The following is a 15,233-nucleotide window of genomic DNA, read 5'->3' on the forward strand; positions in this document are numbered from 1 at the left end:
CATATTTTAACACAACGTCACAGCTACACAGCTTGTTCCAGCAAGCATTTACAAATCTAAATAATATCCAACACTCTAGACCAAATGGACCAGACAGGAAGGAGTTGCTTCTGAAGAGTAGTTTGACAAATAGGTCAAACAGGTAGACCTACAGTAAATTAGTTTTCCAGTATCTTATAAATTAGAGTAAATGCATGAAATTTAAATGAGAGAACATTTGCCATTAAACATGTACAAAGATCAGTCATATTAGGTAGTCTACATAACAGATACTGTAAGCGAAATGCAGTCAATGAACAAAAATAAGGCTAAAGGCCATCATTAACATCATCATAACTGTCATCATACTGGAATAACATGGTTGTTTTTATATACAGGAGAAGGGGAACTCCTGGTCAAATACTGTATATACTTGTACTTGCTGGATATGTTCTTAACCTCCGTTTTCATAGACTTGTATCCAAACAATGCATTGTTGGACTGTAACCATCTACATTATTGCAATGTATTTCCCCTTAGATAAAATAATAATTTCTCAGAAGTATAATTGTCGCTGATGATTTTTGTGACTCACTACATTGGACCAGATTCCTTGTCAGTCTCAGCTACATGTCTCTCTATGTTTGTTCGCATTAGCATCTGATGACACCGGAGACCTCTAAGCAGGTTAAACCTGATGTGGCCAACATCTTGTGATGCAATGAAATATGATTTTGACCGACAAAAGTATAGATCTATTATTTTGGAAACCTCCGATATATACCCTCATTGTCACAGAAAATAGCTAAAGCCACAATATAGAAAAAAAATTACCTAATACACACACTCACCCACAAGCGCAGACAAATTAATACACACACCCTTTTCCTGTTTCTCACATTTTTAAAAACTCCTAATTCACTAAAAAAGCAGAATTAGAACTCAGTTCAGTAGAATTGTGCAGCTTTAAACCTGCAACTATTCCAGTAAGAGCAAAAACAGATCTTTCAAAGAGTGCTAGTTAAAACCGCTTGCTGCCACCATACTGTGCCATCAGTTTACAATGGCAGCCATTTTGCCTGCTTATCAGGGGTTATCAGCAAATCAGGTGAGTAATAAAGAGGTGAGGAATGAGATTAGGTTCTTTTGAGCAAAAATACCTTCCTCTCAACTGTAAAGGTACTTTAAACACTTTTTGAGGTTTTTTAACATTAATATGCATTCCCCCAGCCTGCCTAGGGTCCCCCAGTGGCTAGAAATGGCGATAGGTTTAAACTGAGCCCTGGGTGTCCTGCTCTACCTTTGAGAAAATTAAAGCTCAGATGGGCCGATCTGGATCTGATCTTTCTCCTTATGAGGTCATAAGGAGCAAGGTTACCTCCCCTTTCTCTGCTTTACCCGCCCAGAAAATTTGGCCCACCCATGAGAGACTGACATCATGGCTTTCAAACGAGCAAAGTGGCAGTTGGTCAAGGCCACACCCCCACACCCCACCTTGCCCCTCCCTCTCTCATCCTCAATAGAGAGCCAAAGTCCCGCCCCTTCCGGTGGACCTCATGGGACCTTAAGTCAGAAAAAATATGAACGGTAGTGAACGGGGAGGGGCAAATTATTTTTTGATCCCATTTGAATTGAGCCATGGATTACAAATATGATGTTCGTCAATTTAAAAGATAATTTTTCAAACAAAGAAAGTCTCAGTTAGCCGTAGGTTTGTCGTAGTACCACTTAGTTTTGTGTGAAACAGCTCAGTGGACTACATCTCCCGTTTCACACAATCTACATCACCTAGCTTGATGCTTGGTTTGCTCGCTAGCTAGCTAGCTTAGCTCTGTTCCACAACACATGTAACGGTATTTTAACTGCTGTGTTTTATCCAGTCAAGTGTTTTCAGCAGAGAAGCAAAAGAACAAGCGAGATCCTCTGCTCATTTGAGTAACGTTACATCCCCGGTACGATACACAAAGACATCGTAGCTTCAGAGAGACGTCATCCATGAAGTTTGTAGTCTTTCTAATTACGTATTTTCACAGTCTTATACTTCAACAGTTTAACAATAAACAGAGACTTTTTTTGGTTGAAAAATAATGTTTTAAATTGACGAACATCATATTTGTAATCCATGGCTCAATTCAAACTGGATCAAAAAATAATTATTATCTCTCCATTGACCCTCGTTCATATTTTTTCGAAAGATAGGTCCCATGGACCGGAAGTAGAAGGGCGTGACTTCGGCTACAGACACAGAAATAGCACGTACTAAGGAAAGCTCATTGTGGGACTGGTTCTAGTGGCTGTAATTCTGCACCAAGGCTGAATTTCGGGAAAGAGACTTCAGATACAGTATTAGGGGACCACTAAGGTCTATATAAAAGCATCCAAAGAGCACCATGTCATGGGACCTTTAAGAAAGGGAAGTGATTCAGTGACTAGTTTTGTGAGTCAGGTTGCTTTGCAAGTTTAATCTCATTGTGAGATATGTCCGGCCACTCTAAAAAGGAAAGGAAAATAACTTTTGTTTCAATCATCTTTGGCAGCTGATCTCCAGGGGTGCATCTGTTAGCAAAGCCAACACTGCATGCAGAAAACAGATACAGCCAAAACAATGAAAACCTTTGGCCAAAATGTCTGCTTAAATTACTGGTTGTGCAAGCGCCTTGTCACTGCTGGGCTGTGACCTCAGCAGGTGACAATAAATGAAGGTTATAACAGGGGGACACCAGGGCTCAAATTTTGAGGCTACGGTGTTACTGAATGAATGTGCTGTGGCCCACACAGGCCTTCATCGCAGTGTCAAATTTGTGAGAACATGGATAGTGCTGGAGAGTATTCTCCTGCCCAAGCCAAACTATTCATGTGAGCCTGATTTGATGGGCTCAAAGCTTTTCTTACCCATCACAGCTCATTGATGCTTTGAAGCTTAATTAGGGGCCATATTTATGTTTGATTTAATTAATGTCCCACTACTAAGTGCATGCAGTACACATTACAAACAAATAAAGACTCAACACGCAATCAAAGTGAATGGAAGTTCCCTGGGTCCATGACCTTTGTCATCAGTAAGGCTTTGATTCACTGCATGCAGGGAATGTTAAGCTTACACTGTGGCAGTGATTGCGCCAGCAGCAGAGAGCCTAACGGAAGACATTTGATTTCCAGGTTCATCTTTACTGTGTGAACATGTTCCATGTGTAATTTTGTTGAAAGGCAGTAAAAGCCAGCCCCATGTCCAATGACTGATGTGTCTAACCTTGCATGAAATGAGCCTTTACTCAGAGGCCCCTATGAGTAGCTTCTATCAGGGGCTCTCCGCTTCCTGCCCTCCATGCATTCCTGCCTGACTGACTGACTGTCACAAATGTTGCTCTTAATGAGAGGCACTTCATTACCACTACACTCTGAAGAGTGTAAGTTCCCAAAAAAAGAGACAAGCATACAGTCCATGCAGACCAGGAAGAGAGATACCTTACTATCCATGTCTTTGATCTATTTCTCATCAGCTGAGCTACTGAGGCTGGCAAATGTTGGTCAAATGTAGTGATTCATATGGGTTGTAAGGTGCTTTTTAGTCAGAATGCACCAATTGTGAAATTCTGGGCCAATGATTAAAAAAACAATTTAGATAGCCAGGAAAACAAAGAAGTCTTCATTATTAAAAAAATCACTGAACCATTTTAAAGTCAACCCATCTTTGAATGATCCCAAATTCAATCATACAAATTAATGAAATAACCTTTAATATAACCAATAACAGTTTCAAAGGCCTTTTTAGCCTGCTATACAACTACCTACAAAATGAGAAGATTTTTTCAGTACCTACATAGCCCAAAAAAACATTGTTTTTGTGAAAGATTTAATTAAATGTGATCAAATGTAAATGTTAAAGTGATTTAGAAAAGCTATAAAATAAAATATATATAATTAATAAATACAAATCTAAATATCTTTCACCTTGTGTTTTTCATACAGAATACAATGTTCTTGAGTTTCCATTAAGCACAAACTTACAGAAGGCTGGAACATTGGGTTGAACATGAGCCTCTTTACTAAACATTAATTGGCCTCAAAACCTCCTCAATACGACATTATGGATAAAAAAAAAAGAAAAATCACCTGTACTTCACTGCCTACTTGTTAGTAAGATATATGTTTTTCTTTACAAAGATAAGAAACTGCCTTGCAGCTCAATCTATTTCTCTTCTCATCCAAGATGTGATACGCAGAATGGAACAGCCACTCACTTAAACAACTCTGAAAACAAACCACATGTGCGCACAGCACCCGTTGCCCTCTTACGTCAGAGTCGTGTCCAGCCAGTGGCTTCTTCTCCGTATCATCAGCTGCAGTAGCAGCATATGCTAGTGACTGTTGTCTGAGTCTAACCGCTAATAACCAACATAACATTTAGCCAGCACAAAATGGATGCAACACAACAGCTGAACATCAGCCACTGCCATCGGTGAATGTCATGTTATGTGCCTTTAGGCTGATGGCAGTCAACAAGTCAATTATCGGGCGATACCAATGTTCGGTCGATAAATCGGTGCATCCCTAATTTTTTGGGTATTTTGGACTTTTGATTGAGTCATAAATTACAATGGAAATATATTTAAACATAAAAAGATGCCAAATTATAATAAACTATCTTGACCTTTACAAAAGCTAAGAGTGACCACATGCTCGAACAGTTGTATTATAATTTAAGGGTTTACAAATTATTGTTTGTACAAACCGCATCTGTTCATTTGCTTGTTTCCTGGAGGTATGGCTGCACAATTAATCGCAATATTATCGAAATTGCAATATGGACTATCCAAATTGCATGTGGGCGCATTATTTGTTAAAGGCAAAATATGGACAAGCCATTCTGAAATAAGTATTGTGGTGCTGCAGAGACATTCCAGCCTACAAATCTTATCCCACAGACTAAAGAAAAAAATCTTTGTTTGGTACAGATCCTCAAAAAAAATCATACTATAATATTTTTGTTTCAATGACAATAAGAATAATGATAAAAAATTATCATTCCCTCCAATATCATGGATTATTTCAGTCAAAATAATCACAATTAGATATTTTCCTCATTTCCTCATGCAGCCCTAACTGGAGGTATTAAAACCTAAACATCAATGCAGAAAAATGATCAACGCCTGTTCTGGTTGATTTTGGACTTTTCACTACAAAAAAGAAACATAACAATTACAACAAGTATATTAAAATAGAAACAGAAAGAAACATTATTATAACATAACCATGTTCCAGAAGAAAGCAAAAAGAAAATCAGTCATTATGTGTTAAGGTGGAATACAAAAAAAGACAATACATTAAAAACATCCAAAATGCATTTATTCATGAGTAAAGTACAGATTCTACCACTATGTTTTATTTATTCCAACATTTCAGAGGCAGGACAGTACATTTAGTTTTTTCAGAGTAAGCATCAGTGTTATTTAGACAAATCTGTGAAGACTATTTTTCAATGTCAGAAAATATATGATGAATATGATGATGTTGGTGATTATGGCATAATAAAGATGCATCATATTTTAGCTCATTAACACTTTCACATTCAAACCGAGTCTTATCCAACCTTAAAATCAGCCTACCATTCAGAAACAATCTTATACATCTACTCATTGTATCTCCTTACAGCCATTATACAAACCCTCCACTGTTGGTGGGACCATATGCTTGAGCCAATCTAAAAAACTCAATTAGTCCTTCATTAAGAAAATGAAGGGGTTGCACAGAATCCGATACAAATTATGAATGTCCCTCCGAGACGTACAATTATCCATCATATTCCTTCTGCCATCTGTTTGCTTCCTGTTGACTCTCCTAATGACTTAGATTGAAGCCAAATTAGAATTCTGTGCAACTGCCACTGCACCTCATTACAGAGTCAGGTGAACTCGCCTAAAAATGGAGTCAGTGTGGTGAGACAAGCACTTAGAATATTGTCTGCTGTAAGTAGAGAGGATATATTTTGTATTACTGATGTGTAGGCAAATGAGTGGCTACTGGAGATTGCACTGATAATTTACAGCACAATGCTAAATCACAAGGTTATTGAGCAGTACCTCACAAAGCAACCTAGATGGAGCTCTGACGTTATCAAAGCACTGCATCAAGAAGCCCTGTTGCTGGGTGCTGTGAGCAGATCATTCCCCCTATTTTCCGTACACTTCAGGGAACAGGCCTCACTAGTCTGACTTCATAGCATTTCGAATTATCCAAAAATGTATGAAGTGAATCTCTATCAAAAGCCACACAGTTTTGACGCATTTTCCACAGTCTAAACATTAAAGTATAATGATCTGCCATCACAAGAATCAAAAGCATCATCCACATTACTGTGGCTGTAAACAAATGCTTGCTTGTCAATGTCCCAAAAGTAGACTTTTCACAAAGATGTACCCTCTGCATGATAATGTAAGTAATGTGTCGTGCTTTCATTTCAGCTGCATGATGCTATCAGAAAATGGATCCGACTATAGAGCATTTTAAAGTGAAAGGAATGCCAAGATTGCAGCTTATAACTTGCACCAGCCTTTTCAAAAAGCGACACTGCTGAACCACCCGTGACTAAAAGTGGGGCTGCTGCAGGGACACAACTGAAAGGACTACTGTGCACTGACAGAAACAAGGATGGAAGCAGATTACTAATGAAACCATTTTAAAGAAAAGAAGTCAGGTTACATGAGTAGTATAGAAACTACACATTGTACACTGTATGAAATGCTCAGGCTTTCTCAAGTCTGGGACACTAGTCTGTTGCTTAAAGTGTCATCAAATATTCTCTTGTAAGTTTTGACCAATCACCTAAAAACAAGATTTCATTCTTTTTGACCAGCAGGATATGATCTTAATACACAGTTGTACATTATGCATAATTATCTTTTGGGGTATGCTTTACTACAATGCTCTTGCTAAAGGCAAATTGGAAAACTATGGAAGTAGCTCTTGGCATCACTATAGAAACACACAACCCCAGTAGATGACCTGGCAGTCACACACACTGCCAAGCTCAATGCCACCATGCCAAGGAATGCATCTGTCAAGTGAGAAACATGACACATTTTTTAGCACCTTTGCAGCTGCAGCCAATTTTCAAAGAGCATACCTTGTCCTTTTCTAAGCCATTTTGCTTGGCATACCAAGTAACGACCTTCCATTTAATAGAGTCATGGTTTGCTGTCCATGGAAATTTCCCCCTAATAAACAAAAAACGATACACCTAAGAAATTAAAAGAGCAAAACACAATATGGACTCTGTAACCATGGAGGCAAATATGGTTGGATGACCATATTTTGTAGCAAGATAAATCATTTCCAACAGCCCCTAATGAGACTTCCATAATTCATGCTGTCAGCTTTTCCACAGCACCAATCATGTCTGATCCTTTTGCAGTGGTAAAACCCACTGCTTCAGACTGCCACCCTGCATCTATCAGCACAGGGAACATTGTGTCATATGCAAGTTAGTCATGAGGAAGATGCCTGCAACATGCCCTGTCTTCACTCATTGGCTAAGCTCATGTTAAAGCAAATACACTCCGAAATAATTACAAGGACACAGTGGCGATGCTAAAATGTCCTCAGACAAGAGGACAACAGCATTACAATATGATTTTTATTCATTCTGATGTCATTCTGAGAGCCATCACAGTTATTACAAGTTTCAAAGCCATTGCTGCACTGGATTGTAATTACTGTTTGTGTTTTTATAACTAAGTACATTCGGTGTTTGGTCTGAATGAATTTAACTTTATTATTAAAAATAATAAAAAAAAATGTAATATATTAATTGTATTTAAAGCTATAGTGCGTAGTTTCTGTCGCCCCCATGAAGAATTCTAAGTAATGATTAAGTAATGTCGGCGCGTCCACATGATACAGCCTTCTGTGATTGTGCACGCGACCCCACCCGTCCTCCACACAGTTGCTATTAGCCAAGAAGGACACGGAGGATTAAAAAAATATGATGGACTTTTCAGAAGAGGTAATTATCTTCACTTTCTGCGCCGGAAAGTCACCGGATGCCACAATCTTCTAAACATAGCGATACTTAGAAATACAGAGAGTTGTGCGGAACTGATAGTCTTAATTAACTTTGTAGCAACTCTTTTGGCAATGGCTTGAATGTAACGGACGTTCATTAATAGGGGTGCACGATTCAGAAAATGTCACAATTCGATTCAATATCGATTTTTAAGCTCAAGATTCGATTCAAATTGATTTTTGCTTCAAAAACGATTCTCGGTTTAAAAAAAGTGGTTTACTCCTCGATGCAGCGGGCCCGGGTTCGACCTGTGGCCCTTTGCTGCATGTCATTCCCCCCTCTCTCTCCCCTTTCATGTCTTCTGCTGTCCTATCCAAATAAAGGCTGAAAATGCCACAAAACATAATCTTAAAAAAAAAAAAAAAAAAATGATTCACAGTATGTAAATATAGTTACTTTTTTCCATGTGATTGCAGTAGACACACAATTAAAAAAATAAAAAATAAAATATTAATTGATTTTTGGAATTCTATGAATCAATTTTGAATTGGTGGTGCTTGAATCGCGATACGAATCTGAATCGATTTCTTTGCACACCCCTATTCATTAATATCAAAAAGTTACGCAATAAAGCTTTAATTTTAAAGCAAATATGTTTGGGCATTTTAATGCCCAAACATTACAATTTGTGCATGTGGTCAGTTTTAAAATAAAAATCTTTAATCAAACACATTCAGATGAAAACACAGAATTTCTGCTTGTTTTTGGTTTAACTTAGCATAGCTAACACTATACGTCATAATTTTTATTACTAGGTCTGCATTAATCAAAGCTGAGTTGAACTCCCACAACCTCCGCATGTCTCTTTTGAAGTAAGGTGGGCAGTCCTCTAACCTGTGGTGTTTTCTATTCTTTATTTAGACTGTAACGTGTTGTGGGAGAGACCAAATTAGAAACACAGGAGAGAAAACCCTGCAGGGATTCAGTCCCAGGACAAGGGGGGCATTTAGTTCGAGGGGCAAGGGAGTTAACCACTTAATGATCTCTGGAAACTCAGATTATTCAAAAACAAACACACCACACTACTGGGTTTTGGAAAAGAGGCAAAGTCAAATGAATAGACAAGTGTTCATTGTTACATTAGAGAGGTTTAACAATAAAGTAGCACCTAAACTGAACTGCTAGGTACACTTTTCAAGTTTAATGCATGAATTCACACTCTTATTTTTTAAACTTTTGCAACCCTATATCAAAGAGATGTTAAGTACTGTTAAATTAATAGATAAAAAAGGCAATATCTTAATTTTAAATTATGCTGAATAGCGCTGTTGAAATTATGCTGAGTCTTGGTGGAGGATAATTGTAATTTCAGCAGAGCAAAGTAATTGTGTGAAATATCAAAAAGAAGGGCACATTCAAAAATTGGAATAATCAGTCTTTGGAATCATCCTTAAAAGAACTGATGAAAGACCAGAGAGTAAACAAATAGGAAAACATTCCCATTCATTTGCATGTTTGTCATTTATGGGCCTTCTCCTCGAGTATATAAAGGTCATGATGTCAAGCACATGCAACTTGGTTTGTCTGTGTACAAACACCTGTATTCTCAATGGTGGTGGGAGGTAAAACATCACTGTTCTGGATGAAAGCAGCATTCATTCATCAATAGAAAAAAAAAGAATAAACACCAATGAAGTTGCTCCATTTTCCTTGTTTGACAATGTGACACTAACAAAGATGTTTCCTGTAGTCTGCCACATCTTTTTGGAGATTAACTGAATTATCAAATGCATAATTTACACACAAAAATCATAAGGAAAATTAGGTTACTGAGATTTGATTATCAAACTATTGCTTTAGTGGGGGTATTTTAATATGCTTGCAGTGCACTGTTACCATTTCAAAGTAAAAGTAAATAAATAAATGAACATGCACTAGAAGTTATACTTCAAAACGTGAATGAAAACAAACTGCTAGCAAACACTCCAGAGCCATAAAACAGTATTAATCAATGATGGCTGAACCTGCTGGCTCTTTTTTAAAATGATATTCAACTTTTCACTAACACTTGCAATTATGGCTTAGATATTGCATGTTATTAAAGTCATGTTATGATTTCTGGATGGTGAAGTTATTCCAAATTTCAAAATGTTTTCTTTTTGCCATGTGGAGCTGCCAAAATTGCCTGCTGCAGCTTGCAATATACCGTAAACAAGAGTAAAAGAAATCTGACTTAGTGGCTAGAAGCCAAAAATGTAATCAGTCCTTGACCAGACCATGACCTTATAGCTTTGCAAAGGAGAGACTTAAATGAACTTATCAACCAAAATGGAAGTCTAAATTCTTATCAGGTGGCTTCGGAAATGAAAAGTATGTATCTCAGTCAAACAAAAGGGCTTCCTAACTTTGCATAGCCAGGATCAAATCCTAGATGGAGTATGAAATGACTAATCAGTGACAGCTCCTTGTTATATGCAGCAGCAGAACCAGCCAAGAGTGACATTAGTATTGGAAATTAATTGTTTTATAATGTGCACCTCTCCATCGTCCACCACCACATAGCCATGCACCATTACTGTGGTCAATTAGCCATTCAACAGCTTACCGTGGGCCAATGTATGGAATTGATTACCACACCACAAGCTTTCCCTGCAGCTTACCATGTCCAGAATATTAAGTGTTATGTAAAAGAAAAAAAAGTTCAACTTAAAGTAAATTAAATCAGCTTTAACCTAAACATGACCGCCTAATTGTTTTCCACCCAGAGACCACCAACAAATGTGCATCAAAAACGGCTACAGCAGTATTTCACATTTCCCCTCCACATACAAGGAACACAGGTCTTAGTAGAGCTGGTGAGTATAATTAGTGTGCAAAACGAGTGAAGTCCTAAATCTTATTATTAATACTTCCATTTTTGTTCTTGGATATGGGAGGAAATAAAGCTCCTTCAACCCAGCTTCTGAGCCTTTCTGTCTGGATGATTGAAGTGCATTATCTGGGCACACAATGGCTGCTGTCCATTCAGCTGTGCTCTGCAGAGCACTGAAATAGGGAGCTGGCAACACACTCACTGCAGAGGAACCTAGAGTTTAAAGGCCCATGACACCCGAGTCCCTCAATAGCTTTGGCTGGATAGCCTGTCTGACCCATTGTCGGCAAGTTCACGTTATTGTCGATGTACCTGTCTGATATGCAGTCAAAGCTCTCACGTGTTCTGCCTCTCAGCAAAAGTGCTCAAAGGCTTACAAAAAGGAGGTGATTTAAAACATATCCCTTCCTTCACTTCACTGATGGTACCAGGTGAAGCTGTTAATTTGCAGAGAATGTTCTGTCATGGCTATGGCAAGAAGTCTACATAATGTCTCCCAGTGTATTGGGATATTAGTTGGATGAATATGACAATGTATTCAGGGTGTTTAAAATAATCAAAGTGCATGTAATAATTGTGTGAGATACTCATGATGAATAAATGCTGCTGTGTACATGCATGAAATAATCAATACATACATCGTTGTCAGACTGTAGCATCCAACATTTCTTCATATGAAATCAGCCACAGTTCATTTAACAACCAAAGTGTGATCTGTTTGTGAATGACAAAACCATTTCCTTCTACTTCCCTTGAGCTTCTGTGAGAGATGCCTAATAAGCTTTTCAATGCAAAAAAATTGAGCCCCATGCATATATTTTTTTTCCACTCTAATCAGCAAAGGAAAAAAAGCTATCTTTTCATGCACTCTCTTGCTCTAATCTAATTAGAATTTATTAAACTAGGCAAAAGTTCAAGGACATCAATAACAAAATTTTCCTCCACACAGTTAGCTACTTAGACAGTAAAAAGGATAATTCACCAGATGGGAGAAGGAACCATTTTAGTCCTGACTATCCTTTCACCTCATTATGGCATTTAGAGGCACTGATGAATGCATATTTTCTATATTTCCTCCGGATTTTAAAACAGGCGGCACTGAATGGGCACATAAATCAACTATATTCAGCCAGTAATTGAATCTCCATGGACATAAGATGTTATAAAAATAGAGGGTAATCAAAGGGCACAATGTACTATTCTTGTATTTACGGAACACTATGCAGACAAGGAATAGAACAGCAGGATAATGGCTGGATAATTTTCCGCCTTAAACACGTCTACAAAGGAAACGCTTCTGTACATGAAAAATAAAACCTCTCTAAAAGTACAGTATTTCTAAAATTACATGCATAATGTATAGAAAGAAGAGCTAGTGTAAGGATGGCTGCATGTGGTGAAAAATATAATTTCAGACAATATAAATACACAACCAAGAGTATCAATATGAAAAATGAAATTTGTAAACTAATAAATAGAAAAAGAATACAAAATCAAAACTGAATACATGAATGACATCTTTGTTAGTCAAAACATAGGTCACCTGGCAGAAATGTGTTTGGATTTTCAAAGTGCTTATGTTATGACTAAACCACTCACAGTCTTGGGTGGGATTCCAGTTTATATTGGGGAACTTTATGTTATTAATAATCTTATATCAGGTATATGCCATACCTTAAGGAAAACTATACAAATGAGAGAATTCCACCAGTCCAGAAATTATTGCAAGTCTTCTGCTTCCGAACACTTAGATTATACAATCATGCATGCCTAGAGACATTTATGGCATTTTCTTTGCTCCAAGGGACCAGTTCCCGACCATTTGCAGAATATTTGATTGACAATGAACTGGTTGGTTTATATATGTCTGGTTAGCCACTCCACCTCCGCACAGCTGCTTCCTGAAGCTTTTCTACCTATCCTTGCTGAACTGTCTCATCCACTGCGTGGGAGAATGGGGCAAAGTTATATCTTTGTATACAGTTGGCACTGCAGTAAAACATCAATCTTGCACATATTAGCCAGACTGTAATATTGGGCTACTAAGCATCACTCAATACAATATAAACAAGTGCCATTTGAGGTTATGGGTAAAGTGTCAGATTACAGACGGACATGAATGACTGATTGATTGACTGACTGTCCAACTGATCAATGTGTTTATACCCCACATTTATTGGTTGCTTGCAGCACAAAATAGTTCCCTGTGCTTAGAACAGCAGCAGTCAAGTTGCTGTTCAATCACCTTTCAGAGGAAGGAAGGTTGTTCACTGCCTTCTTTTTAAAGTAGTCTTTGTTACATGATAGCCTCAGCTGGGCTAAAATTAATTTGAATATAAAAATGTAAAAACCATTCACAGGCTACTAAGGACTATACTCCGAAATAGAGAAATGATATGCTATCCATCTGGGAACTTTCCGTTGGAGAACTTTTGGGAAGGGGTGAAAATACTGGTTAGCTGATTGGATAAACCATCTGTCTATCACCTATGTTGGTGATAGACGGGCCAAATCAACCAATCAGATCCACGAAGCGTATGAAAATACAACCACAAGCCCGCCCCTGCTGCTGCAGGCAAAGCATAGCTCGATAGCTCAGCAAGCAAGCAACATGTCGGTAAAGGATATTTGCCGTTTGTGTAACGAGAATTTAGGAATAAAAGACATAATTTCAAGTTCCCGGACCGCTGTCTGAAAATACTGGTTAGCTGATTGGATAAACCATCTGTCTATCACCACCTAACCCGCCTCAAAACCAACGCTGATTGGTCCGGTCGTTTGGCTAACGGCTCCAAATTTTCTCTATCTCAAGATGCCAGACTGATCTGCGAGTGGAAAACTGGAGCTCGCGAGATTAGGACAGTCTCACGAGGCTAGTATCATGTACCCAGGCCGAGACAACATAAATGCTACTAAAGATTTGTGTTTCTCCTGTAAAGTGTATGTACTAAAGCACAATCACTTATGCCAGACTGTGTAGAATAACCATAAAAGAGTGCTTCAAAGTCATAATTGGACTGCTTACATGACATTGATTTGTCTTGTCCCACAAGGCAACATGTTATTGCTGGTTGTGGTTTCACCTATTAAAAAGCAACATATTTTCACTTAGTGTCTACAAAGCCATTTTTCATGACAACAATTAACATTTCCTGCTGTTAATTTCAAGTGGCGTTCCTGAGGCAGACAGCAGTGACATTTAGACACAGATCTATTTGCTTAAAGGCTTTTATTTCATCGGTAGCTGCGATAATAAAAAATCTAAATCAATTATTGAATAGAATGAATATTACTTTAACTAAGTGAAGTTCAGTTTCCATAATACATAACTGAAAAACTGTCTCAAAAACTAAGGAGAAAAAAAGAACGACATCCAATACAAATCGTCTTTCTTTACCCTGGAACTAACAACAAATAACTTAATGTTGAGATTCCAGATTCATCACTATTTATATCACTCTTGAAAATATAAATATGCAAAGCAAATGATGGTATTTCTGTGGTTAATACTGCCCCTTTCTGCAGTGAGGTAAATCATTATATATGTAGTTTTTTATCTAATACATACTGACGTGTAAATAACTAAAACTAACGAGCCAAGACACTTTCTCTATGACTATATTTATAAGTTAATGCAAAATGCAATACATTCATTTGAAGTTAGAGCAATCAGCAATTCATGTGTCTCTAGGCACCCTACAGAGACAGGAGACTGGATTCATTATATGACATTCTCAATAATTCATTACAAATGAGCCCTTACTGTTTCTCCTTCTTTTAATGTCTTGGACAACCGTGGCTTGGCAAATTGCATTGAGTGACCAACTCCATGATCAACCTATGATTACTGACACCTTGCGCTTTGTGAAAAACCACATTCTTACCACACATCAGAGAATCTTACTTTCTTTCACATCCTAAGCATTTGACATATGTAGCGATCAGAAGTAACTTCCAAGGGGAATTTCACAAGAGCACAAATCAGTAGGACATTTTCTCTCATTATCTTTGATAGGCTGCAAAGTTATTCAAGGCTGCTGCTTCATCCCTATCTTTTTCATTTTGCTCATTCTGTGACTGTTCTTTCTGTTACTTTGGAGAACTGGACAATTAATGACACTCCCACCTCTGTCTTTAAAAAGTACAGTAAACTTTTAATTGTAAGGTACTGTGCATAACAAAGGACCTCCAAAAATTTCCTAGAGAATCTCTGAAGATCAGTCAATGGTGCTCATTTAAAAAAAGCAATATACATCTCATTTATAAAGAGCATCTACGTATTGAGGGTCAACCTACACATACATCCAATTATACTGATACAACTGAGAAAGTTGAGAGATCCAATTTCAAAACATCACCCTTACTGTCATTACAGTACAA

At 37.7% G+C, this 15,233-nt stretch overlaps 1 protein-coding gene and 1 long non-coding RNA gene across 3 annotated transcripts in view; one reads left to right on the plus strand and one right to left on the minus strand.

Annotated features, from left to right (window-relative positions):
* Positions 1 to 15,233, minus strand: part of adgrb3 (adhesion G protein-coupled receptor B3) — a 124,618-nt gene that overhangs the window by 70,128 nt on the left and 39,257 nt on the right. The gene's annotated exons all lie outside the window — the stretch shown is intronic.
* The window catches only part of LOC114572317 (uncharacterized), a 77,271-nt gene that overhangs the window by 8,858 nt on the left and 53,180 nt on the right, over positions 1 to 15,233 (plus strand). Inside the window, exon 3 of one of the 2 annotated variants that reach the window (XR_003694752.1) lies at positions 6,441 to 7,631. The exons of the other annotated variant lie outside the window; for it this stretch is intronic. This is a non-coding gene — a long non-coding RNA (uncharacterized LOC114572317). Of the gene's footprint in view, positions 1 to 6,440; positions 7,632 to 15,233 lie in introns of those variants that run through there. 2 annotated transcript variants of the gene reach the window in all.

The sequence above is a fragment of the Perca flavescens genome, chromosome 17 (assembly GCF_004354835.1).
Source record: "Perca flavescens isolate YP-PL-M2 chromosome 17, PFLA_1.0, whole genome shotgun sequence".
NCBI lineage: Eukaryota > Metazoa > Chordata > Actinopteri > Perciformes > Percidae > Perca > Perca flavescens.